The following is a 20,810-nucleotide window of genomic DNA, read 5'->3' on the forward strand; positions in this document are numbered from 1 at the left end:
ATTGGAGACAGATCCTACCCAGCTCTCTCTGTCTGCTCTTCCTGCCTGGTGGTTTTGAGCCTTGGTAATGAATGATGGAGACGGCTGCATTCCTTGGACCGCCTCATAGATTTGTCAAGCACTCCTGGGGAGGGAACTCAAGGGGATCTAGAGGCAACGGCCTGTGTGGGTCTGCTGAGCCATACTCAGTTTTTCCATTGGGCCTCTCAACTGTATTCTGTCTGTGCTCCAAAGTGGGGAGGTGGGTCCCATTTGCAAGGAGATGAATGCTTGTGTTTGACTTATTGTTCTATCAGGGCCTAGAAGCCCTGGCAGAGAATATGTCTCTTTAATTTGGAAAAAAAGAGGACTTTGAATTCCACCTGCTTGCTCAGTCTTCAGCACGTCTTCTTCTACCCCACTTTTCTCTTCTCACCTCTCTCACATGTCAGAGGAATGAAGGGGCAACACGGGGTTGCAGGACTTACTGACCGCCCTGTCTTTGCTTAGGATGCTGCAGTTTTGATGTCCTACAGGACAGGGTGCTGTCAGCTGATACTGCTTCAGAGGCTCTGAAAGGAAGAAGAAGTGGCCTGGGTGAAGAGGTGACATCAAATGAACAGAGTGTTGATGGAAGGCTAGGATTTATGTATTTTTAAAAACAGACACCTCTGTATAGCACAGGGAACTCTACTCAATACTCTGTAATGGTCTATATGGGAAAAGAATCTGAAAAAGAGTGGATATATGTATAACTGATTCACTTTACTGTACACCTGAAACTAACACAACATTGTAAACCAACTATAGTCTAATAAGAAAAAAAAACACAGATACCTCTGTCGGATACTATATGTCTTTGCTATGGAAAATTACATTCCTTCCAGATCACTTTAGCTTTTCCCATTCTGAAGAGGGACATTGTAGAGCTGGGTGGTCAACTGTATAGTTACTGATGGCAAAAATGAAGTTGTGGCCATCACACATGCTGTTTCTTCTGCTGGGACGTGTTCTTCACCCTCACCCCTCCACCACACCTCTAGCCATGGCTGGCCTCACTGTCTTGGAGCCTTCAGGTCTTACAAAGATGCTGTTTCTTCAGCCCAGGTAGCTGATTCTCCTATGTGCTGCCATTTCAGTCTCATAAAAGAAGGGCTGGGAGAAAGTAGTCACACAGAAACCAAGAGGGGAGGGGACTTTAGGAAAGAAGTGCCTCAATGAAGTCATTAAGAGTTGAGAAGTTTGGATTGAGTTTATAATTCAGCAGGAAATCAGTAATTTCTTTGAGAGAAATTTCAGGGTTTATAAAGCCATAAACTGGGCTATAGAAGGTTGAGAGTGAATGAGAAAATGCACTGTAGACAGTGCATTCAGACAGCTCCTTCAAGAAATGACTTGTGAAAGAAAAAGGGCACAAAGGCAGTAGCTAAAGGAGGGATATGTGAAAAAGGAAGAAGACTTATTTAGGTATTTTTAAGATGGAGGTGACTTGAGAAATCTGTAGTCTTGGGATAGGTGATATTTTGTATATTCTCTATTTACTACATCCAGATCCACTCTTTACCCTTTTCTACCCTGCTGTGTGCCTTAAGAGGCTGAACTTTTGTGACTATGTTAAGGGGTCCCTTGTGATCTGGCTTCCAGTTGGGTTTGGCCAATGAAAAGCACCAACAGGAGATCAGAGACAGGGAGAAGGAGTTTGGGGTATCTGCTCCCTTGCCCCGTCCTTGCCTGGCTAAGGTTTGGCAGTGAACCATGATTCTCTATTAAAGGACACAACTCTTGCCAAGCAGCTCTGTCCTGTAGCTACAGCTCTAACTTTCTACTAGTTCTGTTAACAGCTTCCTTTCTCTTTGCTTCTTCAAGCCTAGGGTGGTATTGGGTTCCTGCTGTTGCTAGTCTTGGGAGCTTCACCAAGCCCTTCTGATTTTCCTTAACTCTAACCACACCCATGAAAGTAGTCCCTTTATTAAACTCTCCTGAATTACCCCATTTGAGTATGCCATCTGTTTCTTGTTGGGGACTTGACTGGAAAAGGCAGGGGGGTGATTAAAGGCTCCATTTTCATTATAAGGCTCCAGAGAATGCTGAGAACATGGAGCAAACACACTAGAAAAACTGTAACAATAGAGCTTGAAAAACAATAGAAATGGGGGAACTTTATTCAAAATGGTATTGTTGGTTCACATCTTGAGGCTTTCACTCTGCTTGGACACATCACAGTGATCAGTAAAATACCAGACATGTAGATGTGGCTGAATCTCCAGCCCAGTGAAGCCACAGGTTAAAAAAACAGGCAGAGACAGCTGCATATTCAATACAGCTAGTGTAATAATGAGTATGAAGAGCCTTATCTCTGCCTTGGTTATCAAGTCATAAAGAGGCTGGAGAAAATTCAGCAAGCTGAGTCTATAGCTTATATAAAACTACATGCCTAGGGAAGCAGGAGAAGACAGAACTGAGTTAAGACCTGGGTCAAGACACCTACTGGGTTGAAGATTAGATCTGTAATAACCCTAATTTCACATAAAGATGGAAATTCCAAGCTGCCCATATATAACCTGGTTCTGAAATGGACTCATACAAGGTGAACCTGTAAACCAAAATTCTGAAATACATGAGGGTTATTAAGATAGGTACCTAACAAAATAAAAAATAGAAAAATAAATTAACCTCAGGTTAAATTAAAATAATAGAACAATCTGAAATGATTTAAAAGTAAGTCTGTTTAGGATTGTCAAAGAGATAAAGGAGTAATAACAACAATAAGAAAAAAACTGAAAGATACAAAGAATGATGAAGAGGAAAGAAGAAAAAATTAGATACATGTAAGAGGATATTTAAACAATAGTAAACTATGACACTAAAAATATAGCATTTTATAATATTGAAAAAAATTACTCAACAAATGGAATAAACTGTAAGCTAGGTACTGTCAAGAAGAGAGTATGTAAATGGGTGTGATGGTTAATTTTATGTGTCCACTTGACTGGGCCATGAGGTGTCCAGATATTTAGTCGAAAGTATTCTGTATGTTTCTGTGAGAGTGATTTTGAATGAGATTAACATTTTAATCAGTAGAGGATAGCAAATTGTCCCCTATAATATGGGTGGGCCTTATCTAGTCACTTGAAGGCTTGCATAAAAGAAAAAGTTCAACCCTCTCCCAAGTAAGAGGGAATTCTCCAGCAGACTGTCCCTTGGACTTTCTCTGCACCATTGGCTCCTCTGGGTCTCAAGCCTGCTGGCTCACACTGCAGATTTGGATTTACCAGTCTCCATAATTGTGTGAGCCAAATCCTTATAATCTCTCTTTAACTATCTATCTATCTATCTATCTATCTATCTATCTGCTATTGATTCCGTTTCTCTGGAAAACTGACTAATACAATGGAAAAATAAAACTCAGGGAAATAAACAAAATATAGATAGGATGAGAAATTATACATACATATACAAACATATGACAGACAGTTAAGAGGCATGGAAAATGGATTGAGAAGCTAAAACATATGTCTGATTAGGAGTTTCAGGAAAAGAAAAATACAGAGAATGATACAAATTTTGAGAAATAAAGTCATGAATCCTTAGGTCAAAAGTTCACATAAAGTGCAAACAGAACAAATAAAAGTGAAATCACATCTATTTATTCAGTAGTGAAACTGTAGAACATAAGAAATAAATACTAAAAGCTGACCTACAAAGGAATAACAATAAGATTGATGAAAGAATGGTCATCAGCCACGCCACATGAGACCTCTATACAACTGAGTTAATATCTTCAAAGCACTAAGGAAAAAAAGTTCACCTAGAATTCCATACCCACCTAAGTTATTATTCAACTGTGAGGGCAAAACAAGGACACATTCAGCTACACAAAGAACAAGGAAATTTACTACTCATGGACCCATGTATGTAGTTCAAAAAGGAGAAAAGTGAAATTAGAGGGAAGAATTGGAAACAAGATAGAAAGAGTTGTAAAGTATTTCAGTAGGTCCATTAATTACTCACAGTGTAAAAATAAATTTTGTGTTAAAAATGTGGGGATGTAAGTCTAGATAATAAGCACCAAAGAATGTTGGTGGTGGGAGTGCTGAGCAGTTAGAACACACTGACATCCTTGTCTTGTTTGAGAGGGTGCTAGAGATAATGAGCAAATTTAGATCTTAGAAAAAATGTGTATATTAAGTATGTGTATTAAAAATGTATGAGTGACCATTAGAACAGCAGAAAGACACCCTAACTTCTAAACCAGAAGCCAAGTGGAGAAAAGGTGGTGGAGGAGGGAAGAATAACTACAGCTATATTAATACAACTGAAGGCAGGGAAGGAGAAAAAAATGTGGATTTTAAAAAGAAGCATGAAAAGAGCAAATGCAAAATTAGTGAAAATAAACATTGATTTTAAAAAAAGCAAGATCCAGAATCTTACATACATTATGATACCACTTATCTTTAAAGTTACCAAACACACAAAATAATAATAAATGTTTTGTACAAAAATGTACTAAAAATATAAAAACCTGTGCAGGTGGGATACATATATTTAAGAGAGTGGTTACCAAAAAGGAGAAGGTAAGGAGGGAAGGGGGCTTCAGCTGTACCTTTAATGTTTTATTTATTTTTTAAAAGGCCTGAAATACACAATGATCTTAATGTTTAAAAAGTACATGTGATGGTGCAAGTGTGTGTATGTTTTATCATTCTTTATGATTTTCTCTATTATGAAATATCTCATGATTTTTTTTAAGATTTTTTTTTTTTTCTGCACTGTGTGGCATGTGGGATCTTGGCATGCAGGATATTAGTTCCCTGACCAGGGATAGAACCTGTGACCCCTGCAGTGGAAGTGCAGAGTCTTAACCATTGGACTGCCAGGGAAGTCTCAATATCTCATGATTTTTAAGGAGAAACAAATGAAATGTAGAACTATATGGCTGCAGAAACAGGTTTAAGACCAGTATGGTTTGATGGCAATGGGGGATTTCCTTACACCCGAGAAAAAACTTGCAAAGGATTCCCAAGGTCACAGCCAGGTAGATACAGGCTGAATCTGTAGATCAAGTAACTTTGTACTCACTGAGGTTTTGCCTCAGTCTGTTAAGAGCTAGGAAAGTATAAGGAGTGAGTTACAAGTAAACTAAGGGTCAGTTTAGAACAAGAAGTAGCACAGAGAGTGGCTTGGTCTAAGGGAAAACCAGTAAGGGGTTATTTAACTCTCTCAACCATACACTTGAGGTGACTGTAGACGTTTTACCTAGTGTTCACTGAGTACTTGTTATGCTCATGTCACTCTGTTAAATGCTTGACTTGTATTATCTTATTTAATCATGTTCAGCCCATGAACAGGTAAACAATATTTTTATTGACTTTCATTAAGAGGCGGTAAAATGCGTAGTTAGGTCATGAACTCTAAAGACTTAGGTCACAGCTTTGCTCCTTATGAGTTGTGTGACTGTGGCAGCTCACTTAACTTTTCTGTACCTTAGTTTCCTCATTTTAAAGTGAGAAAAATAAGAGTACCTACCTCACTGCATTGTGTGTAGATTAGGTGTAGAGACATATGTGAAGGCTTAGAAGACTGGTTGGCATACAATCACTATATAGGGGGTTGTTATGAATTATTACTATTTTGGATGAGAAAATAAAGGTCCAGAGAGATAAAGTAACCTGCAAAAATTCACAGCTAGTTAGACATTGTGGTATCTGGGTGAGACTGCAGTAGACTCCAGTAGCTTAGTTAGTCCAAGGATGAGATCATACAGTGAGGGTCATAGGCCAGAAAGAAGGTAAGAACCAGAGCCTTGTTGATGTCGCTGAGCTCTGACTTAGCCAACCTTGGAGTTTCCCTGCCCAGGGACTTTTATTATGGGAGAACATGTTTTTTTTTTAATTGTTCAAACCAGTTGAGATGTATTATTGCAGCTCAAAGCACCCAAATCAATTCAACCACCATATTAAAGTCTTTCTATTTAAAATGGGGGAGAGATAGACATTGTGCCATTGGATCTTTGACCATTGAAGGGCAGATCCAGATCTATGTTTCTGCCCCTGAGAGTAGGGAGTGGGGTGTGGGAGCACAGGAGGACTGGAACTTCGTTTCTCACACACCAAACTAGAAAAGGCCATTCCATGAACTGGGTCATGAGCTGCAGGAGAAGCAGAGTCCCCCCAGCTCTTTAAACTGAGCAGCTCCTGTAACAACTAAACGAGCAGGAATCTGGGGGTTCAGGGGGGATGACAATACTTCCTACTTAGATTAAGATGCATGAAAGTAATAAAAACCACCCCAAAGGAACTGTGAAAAGAGGCCTTGGGAAGCACCTCCAAGAGAGTGAAAAGAAGGGAGAACAGAAGGAACCCGTGGCAAGAAAATCTTCCAGACCAAATGATGGTCCAAAAATAATGAGAGCAAAGTTCAAAGAAGTAACTTAAACCAAATATTGCAGGGGAAGGCTGAGTCAGCAAGGGACGGGCTCACTCTGCAGGGAGCAGGGAGCAGCAAGGATGGAGCTGAGCAGAGTTCAGTTTAGGACAGCCCATGGGTCAGAACTGAGAAAGGCGCTCATCTGATGGCCTGGAGATCCCACAGTCCAGGTCAGTGAAAGGGGTGGGGGTACATGGTGTGCTAGAACATTCCCTGCAGCAAGGGGATTGGGTCATGGTCTCCACACCCACCACGGGCAAGGCTGCTTGAGTTTGCAAAGCTTGTCCCATCTGGGTGGGCTTGCTGCCCTTGCAAGAGAGAGCCCCTGAGACCAGGCAAATGATGAAACCTTACCTGCTTAGAGCCAAGCTTCTTTTAGGCCCTATTTTACATTTCATTTCAGCAAAGAATTACAGGGACACCAGGGATGATGGATGCTGAGCTCATTAACTGCCTGCTTAATTTTGGACTCGGGCTCTTGCTGATCCTATATTCCAGGTAATTTCCCAGCAGCTTAGTGTCAGAGCATACATCTGGTTCATTTGTGTATTCTGCGTGTGGATATGTGTGTGCATGTACACAGTGAAAAACATATTTCTATTTATATCTATTAACCACAGTTCCTATTGCAAATTTAAACTCCATGTCTTCTACCACAGCCTTTTTTATTTTATTTTATTTTATTTTTTGCAGTACGCAGGCCCCTCACTGTTGTGGCCTCTCCTGTTGCGGAGCACAGGCTCCGGACGCGCAGGCTCAGCGGCCATGGCTCACGGGCCCAGCTGCTCCGCGGCATGTGGGATCTTCCTGGACCGGGGCACGAACCCGTGTCCCCTGCATCGGCAGGCGGACTCTCAACCACTGCGCCACCAGGAAAGCCTTACCACAGCCTTTTGAGCCATAACGTTGAGTTAACACAAACAAACAAAATTAATGTTTTCACAATTATTGAGGATTTAAAGAGGTAATGAAACAAACACAGAGAATTTAAATTCCTAAATAGCCCTATAAGGTCTCCTTTCTATGTGCCTCCCTTGATTAGGATCTCTGATATTTATTCTGTGATAGAGGACAAAACTGAACTATGTGTTATGGTTACCAATTGATTCACACTACGCTCAAATATACAAAGGAAATGTGGCTCATGTAGTTTTAAAATTCTTCTTTGACTGATCTTACATGAGTCTCTATGGCACGGGCTAATGGGAACACAACCTTGCCACCTAATGATAGCTCAGTCTCCTCCAGTTAAGTAACACTTATCCCAGAGAGACTCAAAGCTGTTTGGAATTCTCCTCCTTCCACTGCGCCTCTCCAGGGTGGCACCTGGAGGTTAGGGGACTTCATGGGAGAAGAAAAGGAGGGTGTTCTGAGCCAAAATGATATCATGGATTCTCACTACTCTCCACTGTGGTGTGGATGGTCTGGACTGGTCCCTGGATTGGTGACCCTTGGTCTCAAGTGGCCTATGGGGCCAATGTGGCACCTTCTCAACCCTCTTAGGCTTCTCAGCACCTCCTTGGCCTCTCTCTGGAGCATTTGTGAATTTCTGGGTACACTGCTCACAACCAGGGTTCTGGGTAGTGGGAGAAAGAGAATGCTATGGGCTTGCCTACCTAGGCACTTCTCTGCTGCACTGCTAAGCTATTGCCCAGGACACACTGACTATGGTTTTGTGAGTGGCTCTGCCAAGAGGCTCACATGCTCCTCCAGGCTGTGCTTGGGGAATGGTGGCCCTGGTCCCCTACCCCAAATGTTCTCAGGTTCTTTCTGTACCTACCTAAAAGTTTCCACCATGTCTCCTCTGCCCTTGAGGTTCATCCCAGGAGTGGAAAACAAGGACATGCGAGTCTGATCTCTTTGCCCTATTTCTGTCTTTCTTTTCTCCCAGTTGGGACATGCAGGTAATTTCCCTTCCACTCTGGTCTGCGGGGTACAGTGTGTTTGGAACATTCCTCTATTCTCTTCCCACCTCAGATGTTCTTTGCCCTTTCTTATTTTCTGAGACATAAAGGCAAACACGGTGCAAAGAACGAGAACTTGTTTTCACGGATAAGTGTACCTTACTTTTGAAATATTTAGAAAAATGTAGCAGTTACATTAACATATATAGACCCTTGAGGTTGGCTGGATCCCTGTACAGACAAGGAGCTTAATAAAGGCTGCTTGCTGGCTGAGAAGGGAAGGGAAGGGGGAGGAGATCAGACAGCATTTAGTAACATCTTTAAGATTTCTTCCAGTTTCTTTTCTCTCTGCAATACAGGACTCTTGACTGCTCGTACTTTCTTTTAATTCCAAAATAGCACACACATCTTCATCTCTTACTCTCCCTCATGGTACTATAGGAGGTTCCCAGGATCAATCGCCCCATGGATTAATTTCTAGGCATCACATGTGCAGGGTGGCATGAATGAAGATGCCTGTAGGAAAGGCTTTCCTGTTTTTTTTTTTTTTTTAATTCAGAAAAGTTAAGAGGTAATATAATATACACACACATCTACCCACTCATATTTGAAATGTTTACTTGCTGTCACTTTGCCTTCAGATAGTTTTTAAATATGTGTGTGTGTATAAACGATCTTACAGTTAAAGTTGAAAACTACTGGACTTTATCCTTCTTTCCCATCCCAGTCCCCTCCCTTTCTCTCCAGAGACAGCCACTATCAAGAATTTGATGTGTATAAATCAACTATACTCCAATAAAAAAAAAGAATTTGATGTGTATCATTCTGGTCCATGTTTGTATTAGCTTATTACACATTTACATATCAGACAATAGTCAGCATTGCTTTATATGTTTGAAAATTTTCCCTAAATGATTCATATCATGTGAATTGTTTTACAACTCATTTTTTTTCAGTTAACAATGTTTTTGAAATTTATTCTTTTTATGCATGTATGCCCAGTTCATTCTTTTTAAACGGCTTGCAAGTATTTAATTTGTGAATCTATCACATATTATTTATTAATTTTCCACTGAAAATATTCAGGTTTTTTCCATCTTTTCTCCTTGTATTTTATTTAAATAATAGGAACTACTGGCTCATCCTAAAGCTTTCATTTCAGGCCAAAATCGGCCAGAAGACTTTGTTATCTAATCCTCCACCGAGCTACTGTCAACCAGCAGGTATCTGAGCATCCACATGGGTCCCACACAGTTATAGACTGCATATCCCTGGACCTCTCTCTGACTCAGTTCCATTATGTGGAAAATGGGATAATTGTCTCTATCTACTTGAGCTGTTGTGAATCTTGTGTTAATGATAGAGCATACAGTAATTAATACCTGGTGTAGAACTAGAAGCCAGGCACCTCCTGACACCCTGGCCGACTTTCTTTCAGAGACGTTCTCTGCCTGTGTTATCATGGTGGGTAAAACCCTGTCTCAAATAGTTTATGGTCTGTGAGGACACAAGTCCAACCCATGGGAGGCAGGGGCCACAGGCAGAGGCAGGTAAGTGCTGGGCTAACAATGCCAAATGCTATGAGGACTCACAACTGCTGTCAGCCAGCAGCTGTACTCTGGATCGCTCTGAAACACTGCCTCGCAGGGCCTGCTTGGACCTGCTCCAGTTCAGCTGCCTGCAGGAGCGGGACTCACAGCCCTTGCTCAGGGCCTATTTGCGCAGCTCTAGCCAATCAGAGCTCTGTTGCTACGCAGCCCCTGCAGGCAGCCCCTTCTCTCCAGCTCTGCTCACAGCCACCCTACTGGCCACAGACATCCCTTTGCTGTTTTGTTCGCATTGATTTTTTTAAAGCACCTGATGCATACTTTTCATTGTTTTCCTCTTTTTCTTATTCCATTCAACCCCCACTGAAAGCCCTACACACACACACACACACACACACAGGAATCAAACTCAGAATCATTAACAAAGAAACCTTGGTCTAACACAGAAAACAATCTTTAAAAAGACTCTTACTCCAAGCTTGTCAATGCGGGGAAAATCTACTCTTTCTGATATTTGGGGACACTAATTAAAAGGTGACCCCACTGCCACATATTTAACTTCCCACTCTTTCTGCTCCCAGGAGTAGAGAAGTCAACAAGAGAGAGATGATAAGGTTTCAGACAGCCCGCCTCCCACTCTTTATTACCACCTCTCCCAAGAGTCCAGCCACAAAGCTAGTGCGACTAGACACAGCTCAACAACATGGCGGGGTTTAGGCCTCTGCCGCTCTCCTCTTGTGAGAGGACATTTAGCTGTTGTCTGCTCTTCTCCCCTCCCTTCTCTCTCTGATAAGAGAAAGGGCAAGCACTTGAGAAAGGGCAATTCTTGAGAAAGAAGGGGCTGCATGCAGCAGGGGTCACGACAACACCTGAGCCCCCTGGTAAGGGAGAAATGGCGGAGAGAGGATTGAGAGACAAAGATGGCGGGATCAAGTGGTGTGGATGAAAGGGAAAGTTCTCCTGAGGTTGGAAAGCATGAGGGTCAGGGAGTTTGAGATGGTAAAGAACAGGAGAAGCTGAGGACTTTAAAAGCAATCTTGTTTTATTTTCTTAAACCTCCTGAAATATTAAGAGAGAGAGAGATGTGAGTAAAGGTTGGAAGACCTGTGTAGCTGTGGTGTTTTGAACTCAGTACTGCTCTGGCACTGAACACTTTTTAACTTACTTACTCTGACACCTACCTACTCCAGTTTTTAGGTAATTTTATACAAACATACATACATAAATAAATGTCAATAAAATAAGGGTTAATATTTTAATATTAACATGTCTATACATGGTACAGGGCAGGTTTTTTGTGAGGAGACTAATTTTCTAGAAACCTGGCTAAAGCAAGTTATTAGACTGTTATTACTAAAAGAAAAGGGGAATTAGGCAGAAAGTCAGACTACCTTCCTTCCGTTGGGTTTTCTCCGGAGATCTAATCCTTCTAGTCTCTTCCTAACACTTTTCTCTTACTGGGTAGCTCTCTGCCAGGGGAGTTTTAGTGCTACTTGCTTATACAGCAAGCACAATGCAAAAGTTTCAAAGCAGAAATGTAAATAACAGTTAAAACACTTGGTGAGTTCTGATTTTATTTTTAAAGAACATAGCTTAAAGACACATGTAAAATACAAGCTCTAGCCTGAAAAGCCAGTCTAAAATAAATAAAAGCTTTAAAAGATAGTAATTCTCATATCATAAAGTTTAGCAACTCCTTTCTCCCACCCCTCTAAACAAAGAGGGTTCTTTTAGGAATTAATGTCTTATGTGGAAAAGAAACATTTTTCTGCTATTCAGCAATTCCTTAAGTTTCATAATAGCCTTTTTCTTGTTCTACATTCAAGCGAAATTAATCCTTTTGATTTTTTAAAAGTAAAAAATAATAAGATCTCATTTTAAAAAATTATACTTATCTCCATACATTGAGAGGAATGATTCTTACCTAATATTGATAAGGGCTATTTTAATGATGAAATACTGAGGAGGCTTTTTTTTTTTTTTTTACTTCTTTTGTACTTTTCAGTGTTGTGTGATTTTAAAAATAAAGACTGTGTATTCTTTTCTATAATAGTAACATAATTTTCTTAAAAAGGAAGAAATTAGTGTCTTGAGAAGTAATTGAAAGTCAATGACTTTTCCCTGTAGATTTCATAAGGGTGTGTGTGTGTGTGTGTGGTGGGGACAGCAGTGTTTCAGTGCATTTGTTCCCAGGAGACACTGCAGTGTCAGAGTTCAATAGAATGAGGGCCTGACAAAAGGGGCAGAAGTACTGAAGGTGAGGAAAAATGGGGACCAGGAAGGTTAGACATGACTCAGCAAAGGCACACAATGAAATTTTCAGAAAGGTCAAGGTCTCAGGAATTACAGAGTTATCCATCCCCTTGTTTCTGAATTGAATGATCCTGGCCCTGGCAAATTTAGGTGGGCACTCCAGCCTAGGCTGAGTAAGCTTTGAGAGGGGGTGGGAGAGGAGACTGGAGAAGCAGGTGAGTGAGTTCTCTACTGTCAAGGTGCAAACAGGGAACAAGCAGCCTTCCTGTAGCTAGGCTGAACCAGAGGAGGACCAGAGGCCTGGAGGTGCTTCTCAATAGCCAGCATTTTTCAGAAACACAGCGGAAGTCTCCCAGACAGGACAGACAAGCTGGCATCCCTTTCTGAGAGTCAGAAGGAGGGGAAAGAGTGAGGCAGGCCTAGCCAACATACCAGGGACAGTGGTGAAATCTTGGGAATCTGGGGGGTCTGCCAGCCGTGCTTTCCACAGCCACTTGGACAGCAGCTCTCAATGTCCTCACCTGGAGAACCCGCATGAACTTGGCTGCCAGACCATAAAGGGAAGTCTCTGGACTGAAGGATCAACTACCCCTTGTAAATTCCCTTACTGGTGCCAGCTCCTAATTGTAGGGATCTATGAAGGTCTGGACCCCTCTGCAGGGGTCCTAGGACCCTTAGGAGGGTCCATTCTTTTGCCCGTCATCCTATGTTACCCTCTCTGCTTTGTCTGTTCCTCCTTTCTTGCCAGACACACTCTTCCTCACCCATCAATACCCAAATCACACTTGTATCTGGTGTAACTAAGTGCTCAGACTCAACTGAAATCCAGTTCCCTCAAGGTGTCTAGATCACCAGACTTCCTCTTTTACCTCAACTCCTCATAACCTACAAAGAAGAAAACAAACAATACATGCAAACAAAAAATCAACAAAGAACAGAAGGGAGATTTAGTGGCCTTGGGCTGGAGGCACAGCAGGAAGTTGTAGCCACACAAACTATGCTATGTGGCCAGAGTCATGCATCATGACCTTTAGGTTGAGCAACCCAAATGTAGCACGGGGGTGTTGAGGTGCTGAAATCCACTCTCTTGCCCTCTAGTAGGTCAGTCCTTGGCTAATATAATTTAGTATAATTTTATAGATAGAAAATTCCAGAGAGTAACAATCTTCTCTGTGTTATGCAGCCAGGAGTAAGTAAAACAAGGAGAAGTGACATATGCCTAGACCCAATTATTTGACATCTCAAGACTTTTCCTTTATGGTTTGTGGTGGCTTAGCTGGGATGAAGGTCCAGCAATAGGGAACCAGACAGAAAGACCCTATTCTCTTCAACTGTCTTATTAAGTTACATTAAACTTTCCTATCTCATTACCTGAGTTTGGGATGTAAAGTAGAAAAAACACATTTGCTTGGAATTATTCCTGAAACAGAAAGTAGAAATCCATGTTATGTTTGTGTTTCCCTGGTCTCAGGATATCTGACCTGATTTCTTCTGCACCTAGTCTCTAATTCAGGGCCATTTGCCTTTTCCTAGGCATGAAGTAACAACCCAGCCTATTCGTATATCTTACTGGTAATTTAATGGACACTCCAGTTGACTCATTTTGCTCTATCACAAAATGAGCTTCCCACCAAGACAGAAGAGGAGATTATATAAATGTATATAAATTTACAAAAATAAAAAGAATACATAAGGGTGATATAGTAGCATCTTCAGAGTAGCAGGACTTGCCATGACGCCATGTCATCTTCTACCCACAGCCCAGGCACAGAAAGGCCACTCATAAGGTGTGAAAGCAAAGTAGTACCCAGTCTCTTGGTCACCACCTAAGTGATCCACTAATGGGTGTTCTCTCTTCACTACAGGTGAATGTAGCTCAGGATAAGAAGCTTCAAAGACTTACCCAAATTCCTTATTGGTACTACTACATTTCACTCTGTAGTGTTATATAAAAATGTTTAGCCAAACTCTTGCTTCATACATTCCAAGTGCCTAGCCAAGGACTCAAAGTTTGATTAGATGCCGTGTACCCTCAATTAAATTTTATTTGATGTGCAGTTCTATACTGAAATATGTTGTGTTCTATAGAAGTGAGAAATGTGAGAGAAAGAAGATGCAGAAGGATTGTGCTGTATACCTTGGATCAAATCAGTTTAGGAGTCATTTAGATGGATCAGAGTGCCCTAAACTAGATAAACAAATCAACCTATAAAACTCAGTCAAGGGTCTGTTAATAGAGAACTCTATTGATCATGATTTCCACATCAGTGCTGCTTAAACTTTCACTATTCCTCTCCTGGACTCACTAAACTGGGGTGATATATGTGGGTCTTACTCTAAATTTACCCATGTGGAAAGAGAGACCTTAGAGGCTGGTGTATAAGGAAGTCTCCAATCTGGTGACGAGTGGAAACAGACCAGCATCCTACTTTCCCATCCTCTATTTCCCTTGACCTCGCTGCCCTACAATGAGATATCCCCAGAACCCATTGTCATCTCCTCTTTGTGGGACAAACATGAGTCTATCTTGGCCCAGTCCTCCCAAGGAAAGCAGAATATAAAAAAACATTTCCTCTGTCTCGCCAGATGGCTTCAGGATAAAATTCTTCCCCAAACTAAATGTTAGAGTTCAGTTGAATGTTTCAGGGAGGGCAAGAAGAAACAAGAAGTATTTAATCCTCCTCTTCCCCTAACGCACCACTGCATCCAAGCTTGATGTGAGCAGGTCCTGCCAGGGCAGGAAAGATTGTTGAGCTGAAATCAAGAGGATGGGTCCTTGGCAGAGAAGGCCTTTTTAAGGATGAAGATTGGATGTGGGGGAAATAGTCCACAGACCTGAGGTTCCAGGCTGGGCATTCTTATTTTCCGTAGCTCCTGAGGAGGTGGCAGTGCAAAATATGGAATAAACTGAAGAATACTGAGCCCCGTCCAACCTGTCTGGGAACCCACAGTGGAAAGTAATGGGGATAATTACATTGGGACAGTCCCGGCTTCTTGAGATCAATGCATACCTCTGTGCTTGCCTGCATGCTTTGTACAACTTTTCATTTTGAAAAAATGAACAGTTAGCATTAAGAATGGCTACTCATTCTTAAAATGTGTTGGAGAAACCAGAACTTGGAGCAGCCATTGCAGGTGAGGGTGGGGATAATCAAGGAAAATAGCCTCCCAAGAGAAGCATGAAGGAACCGGATGTTTGGTCTCAAACTTTGTTATAACAAACACTTGAGTATTTATGCTTGGTTTTTGTAATAGAGTAAACATTAAGTCCCTTGAGTTTGTTCATTCATAGGACATGCATTATGCTCCTATTTGACACCAAACACTGGGAAGGTCAAAAATGAATAAGACATGACTTCTTCACTTAAGGAATGCTAAAAATATTAACTTAGTCTCTGATCAAATGAGACTGAATTGCTGAATAATATTGAGAAACATTCAATTACTTAAAAAGTAACAACACATACACGCAATTAGTGGCAAAATCTCCTTTTAGCACCTTTATCCAATGCGGCACTTAAGTCTCCTGAGAATTTCCTGTTAGTTCTTTTTTTTTTTTTAAAGAAGATGTTGGGGGTAGGAGCTTATTAATTAATTAATTTATTTTTGCTGTGTTGCATCTTCGTTTCTGTATGAGGGCTTTCTCCAGTTGTGGCGAGCGGGGGCCACTCTTCATCGCGGTGCGCGGGCCTCTCACTATGGTGGTGTCTCTTGTTGCGGAGCACAAGCTCCAGACGCGCAGGCTCAGTAGTTGTGGCTCAGGGCCTAGTTGCTCTGCAGCATGTGGGATCCTCCTAGACCAGGGCTCAAACTCGTGTCCCCTGCATTAGCAGGCAGATTCTCAACCACTGTGCCACCAGGGAAGCCCTCCTGTTAGTTCTTGATTTGCCTACATCGAGTTAAGTTTATAAGTAGGATGTTAGAATAGACTGGAGACCTAGGATACTAGATGCTACAATCCTCCCTTAGATGATTCATGTAGTTGAAGGAAGAGAGGCTCATAGAAAAGTGGATGAAACAGCTTCCTGAATGGACTTTCAGATTCAGTGTCTCCCACTTCATGGGTTAGCAGTGTCTAGGATAGCTTGATTTTCATAAGGCAAAACTTCAATTGTAAAAATCTCACAAGTAACAGAAGACCTTCAATGGATCCCCAGTCCTATCTTGATCAAATGAAAATTGTCTAGTGAAAATGGATGATTAGGGTTTCCTCACAAGTCTTTATGCTTTCTCTGCTCTGTGCTTTCTCTCCTGAAATTGCTGTTGCCTAAAATAGTTATATTAACTACCCACTCTGAAGATCATATTTATTTTTCAAAACCTACTTTTCTTTTCCTGGGATTCAAATCTTTACTCCCTTTTCTTGATTCTCAATAGTATCATGTTCTCGCTTTGACATCAAAGAGCTTCACCTCAGTAGGGATGATGTCTTACGTGTCATTGCTTGTTGTGGGATCTGACATACAGCTTTGATCATCTATTTGCTCAGGAAATATTTCTTGAACAGAGATATCCATAGGCCCACAGCTCATTCGTGGCAGGACCAAATTTAGAACTTAGGTATCTTTACTCTTACCCTTGTGCTTTCTCCTACATCCATTGACTCCTAGTTCATCGATTTGTAGGGCTCATTTGAAGTCCTGACCTATTCATCTCATTGTCTATATTTCTTGATTTGAGAAACCTACCAGTTTAAGATTCTTTGGAAATAAGTATTTCCTGTTTCAAACTGAACTGAGGGGACATAGTGGAAGCTTATTGCCTATTTGCTAATGACACTTTGCAGAATTCAGAGAGAAACTGAGTCTTTGAAAGCACAGACTTCTATTTAGATGTTGGTTTTAACTGTTGTTTTCTTGCTCTTTTTAATCTATTTTCCCTACTCTTTCTCTTCTCCCTTTTTCCTCTCATCTTTTCTGCAAATCTCTATCTATGTCTGCTAAACAGGAGACAGTCTAGGTGGTTGTGATTTCACAGATATTGATGGAGCATCTACCTGGCCTGAAGATACACATCTGCACACCAGACCCTCAGTGTAGGACACCTAAATTGGGGTCAGTGGGGCATTCAGGGAAATCTCTGTGTGGAGGCTGAGTCTAGAGACACCCACCCTGAGTTACATCTAGGAACTGTAGCTTTGCATCAGGATTCTCACAACTTCATCATACCAGGAAGTCTAGGAGGATAAAACACAGCAAATGTATCGAAGTTTTTCCTGCCTCATTCTGACCAGGAAAGGACAGACAGACTAGGAAAGAACAAAAGTTCCCAGAGCCTGGCCATGCACACATGGGCCCAACAATCCTTGGATGCTGGAGTGAGCTGCTTTCAGCTCTCCCACTCCCACTCCAGGTTCTCCCCTACCCCTCTGGCATCTCCTGTTTTCTCATTTCTTTTCTTCTCTCTCTGCCTCCCAAGCACCAGTGTTCTTCAAGTGCTGTGTTCTCCTCCCCCTTTTACAAATTTGTTCTCAAAGAACTCATCCACTCCTGTGACTTCCATTACATGCTGTTGTCCCTCAAATCTGAACCTCTCCAGAGCTCTAAGCCTAACTGACTAATGGACATTGCAACTGAATTTCCCTCTCAAATAGGAAAGACTCTCATATTCCTGACCTGTTCCCTCTCCTGTGTCTCCCATCTTATTAAGTCGCACAGTTGATGCACTCAGTCTCCAAGCCAGCAATCTACCAACATCCTAGATTCCAACCTTACTGTACTCCTCCTTAATAGTTACTAAATACGGTTGATCACTGTTTGTAGAGACTAGTTGAAGCCAGCACCTTGGCTTGGTTCTCACTTGTTTCTTGTATTCTTCAGACCCTTTCAGTCCTGTCTGCAACCCTAACAATAGCTTCCTTACCTGATCTTCCCACTAACATGACTATGAATGAATCTTTTAACCTCTTTGCCATTTCTTCATCTAAAACACGAGGGCATTGGACGACATCTCTGAGAGCTTTCTTAGCGCTGATATTCCTTTATTTGTCAGCTTGCAAATATCACAGGCCCCAAAGTAAAAATCTGAATTTTCTGCCCTTTTATTCATTCCCCACCTCCCAATAACCTTTTTATTCTTCCTCCTCCTCCATCCTGCTAAAGGCGATTTTAATTGCAGTGTGGCAGCCCTAGGACCCAAAACTTTAGCCAGGATATGATTTCCCAGACATTCCCGAGAGAGACGGTCTCGTGTCCTTTCCTTCTGCTGTCACAGCAGGGAAGGGAGTTGCCTGGAGCCAAGGCTTACACAGAGTGGCCATTGTTTTTATTTTATCAGCACATTGCTTTGGGGTGCCACTCTTCCACTCAGCAGAGGCAGACAGGAGATTTTAAAACACTATTTTTCCTGCTGCAGATTAACTAGATGGCGAATATCAATTTCTTGTTCTCATCCCACGTTCATCACCATCTCTTCAACCAGAATGCCAAGCTCAATGAGGTGACTCCTGAGGCTTGGTGTTGCCCCGAGGACCAGGGCTCCTTTTGTCTTAAGTTAGAAGCTTCACTAAAGGGACACCAAGGGGAATGGTGAGATGGTACACCTGCTGAGAGCTGGTGAATTCACCATCATTTTTGAAACAACACCCTCCTCTCAACCTGTGAGTAGTTGCATTCTTCTTGGCTCCACTCAGGCTGGGCCATGATAGGGAAGATCTAGGACTTTCATTCTCCAGCTTCCCAGTGTTGGCATCTGCCTCATATTGCCTCGTGTCCTACAATATGAATGGACAGGGTTTGTCTTCAACATCTCCCATCACCTTTCTCTGTTCTACAAAAATTATGATGAAATGACTTTTTTCCTTTCATATACTTTGCGTGTTTGTGTGTGTGTGTATATGTGCATGTGTGTGCAGTCCCATCTTCCTACAGTCTAGAGGCTGCTAGGGAAAGGAGAGAGAAATGCAAGTGCGTCCTGTGCTGATCCTTGTTGAAATTTCTGGTAAGAAGCTGAAAAAGACTATTCAAGGGATATTAAGACATCTCTGAACTTTATATGAATTTTAGAACGTGAATAGGAATTTGAACTTATCTATGCTCTCTCCACTTGCACCTGCCATTTTATAGGTATGGAAAATAAGACTTCCAGCAAATTAGCAGTGCACTACTAATCCTGTGTATTTTCCATTACAGTCTGCTTCCTAATTCCATGTGGATTTCCTTATTCCCCAGAGCCAGGCAGCATCAACATTTGGCTTCAGAAATGCTGTTATATCCTGAATAAACCCAAGTGAATATGCAAGGTAGTGTTCAAGATCTCTTACTCCTAAAGCCAGATGCAATGCTTGTGTTCAACCCTAGGCTCTAGGGTTGCTTCAGTACTTCCCCAACTTTCTCTTTATAAGTAGGGGAGGAAATGTGGGGCTAACAGAGACATTTTCATGGTCCCTGGCCCCCACCAAGCCCCCTCACTGACTCTTAAAAGATGGGAGTGTTTTTGTGTGTATGGAGCAGGGAAAGACTTTCCTCAATTTTGGTCAGCAGGGTTTGTCTTGGATCTAGAAAGAGTGGACGAGGCCTCAGTTGGGGTGAATTCATAGAGGACTGGGAGGGTTTTTCTTTTTCTTCCCACAAACCACAGTTTAAGTTACATTTCGTCAGTAGAATTCCTCTAAGATAAAATATTGGGAAACATACCAGGTTAGGAGTCATAACACCTAGTTTCCAAGCCTGATTTTCCTCCTGTAACTTAAAACCTCATTCACACTTTCATTTATTTAGGAAACAAAATAGTCATTGAGCTACTATATGCCTAGTACTATTCTAGATGCTGAGTTTTCAGTGTAGGATAGTGCAAATTTCCTGTTTCCATAGGTCTTACATTGTAGTGGGTAAGACAATAATTGTCACATAAACATATAATGTAATCATATCAAATGTTATGAAGAAAACAAAAATTGAATAAGGCAATAGAGAGTACCATACAAGAGGGTATATTTGTGTAAGAGTGTGTTATGGTGCTTTAAAATATGTCCACAAATTCTTTTATACTCTCTCCTATAGGTGAAGCCTAATCTTCCTCCTCTTGAGTAGGGGCTGGACTTAATGACTCACTTCTAAAAAGTAGAATGAAGTTGAAGTGAGAGGGTATGACTTTGAATAATAAAGTCATTGTGTCTTCCACTGGTTTTTCTTGGATTATTTGCTCTGGGGGGAGTTAGTTGTCATGTTCTTGTCAAGCAGCTTAAGAAGCTCATGTGGCAAAGACCTGAGGCCTCCTTCCAACAGCCATGTAAAGGAGCCATCTTGGAAACCATTTCTCCAGCCTCAGTCAAACCTTTGGATGACTGTAGTCCCTGCCGACATCCTGACTGCAACTGAATGAGAGACACTAAGCCAGACCACCCAGATAAGCTGCTCCTGGATTCCTGACTGAGAAAAACTGTGAGATACCAAATATTTGTTGCTTGAAACCAGAGCTTTTGGGGATGATTTGTTAAATAGCAGTAAATAACTAATGTATGTACTCTGGGGAAGCTCTCTCTGGAAGGTAGTAATTGAGTAGAGACCAGAAGGAGAAGAGGAAATAAGCCAGGTAATAATATGTGTGAAGAGAGATTGTACCATACAACTCACTCTTTTAAAGTTTACTATTCAATTTTTTTTTTAGTATATTTACAGGGTTGTACAAATATCACTACAATCTAATTTTTGTCCACCTTCTAAAGAAACCGCATTAATAGATATACCATATTCCCTTCCAT

This window comes from Mesoplodon mirus (genome assembly GCF_964341445.2).
Source record: "Mesoplodon mirus genome assembly, chromosome: 8".
Classification (NCBI taxonomy): Eukaryota; Metazoa; Chordata; class Mammalia; order Artiodactyla; family Ziphiidae; genus Mesoplodon; species Mesoplodon mirus.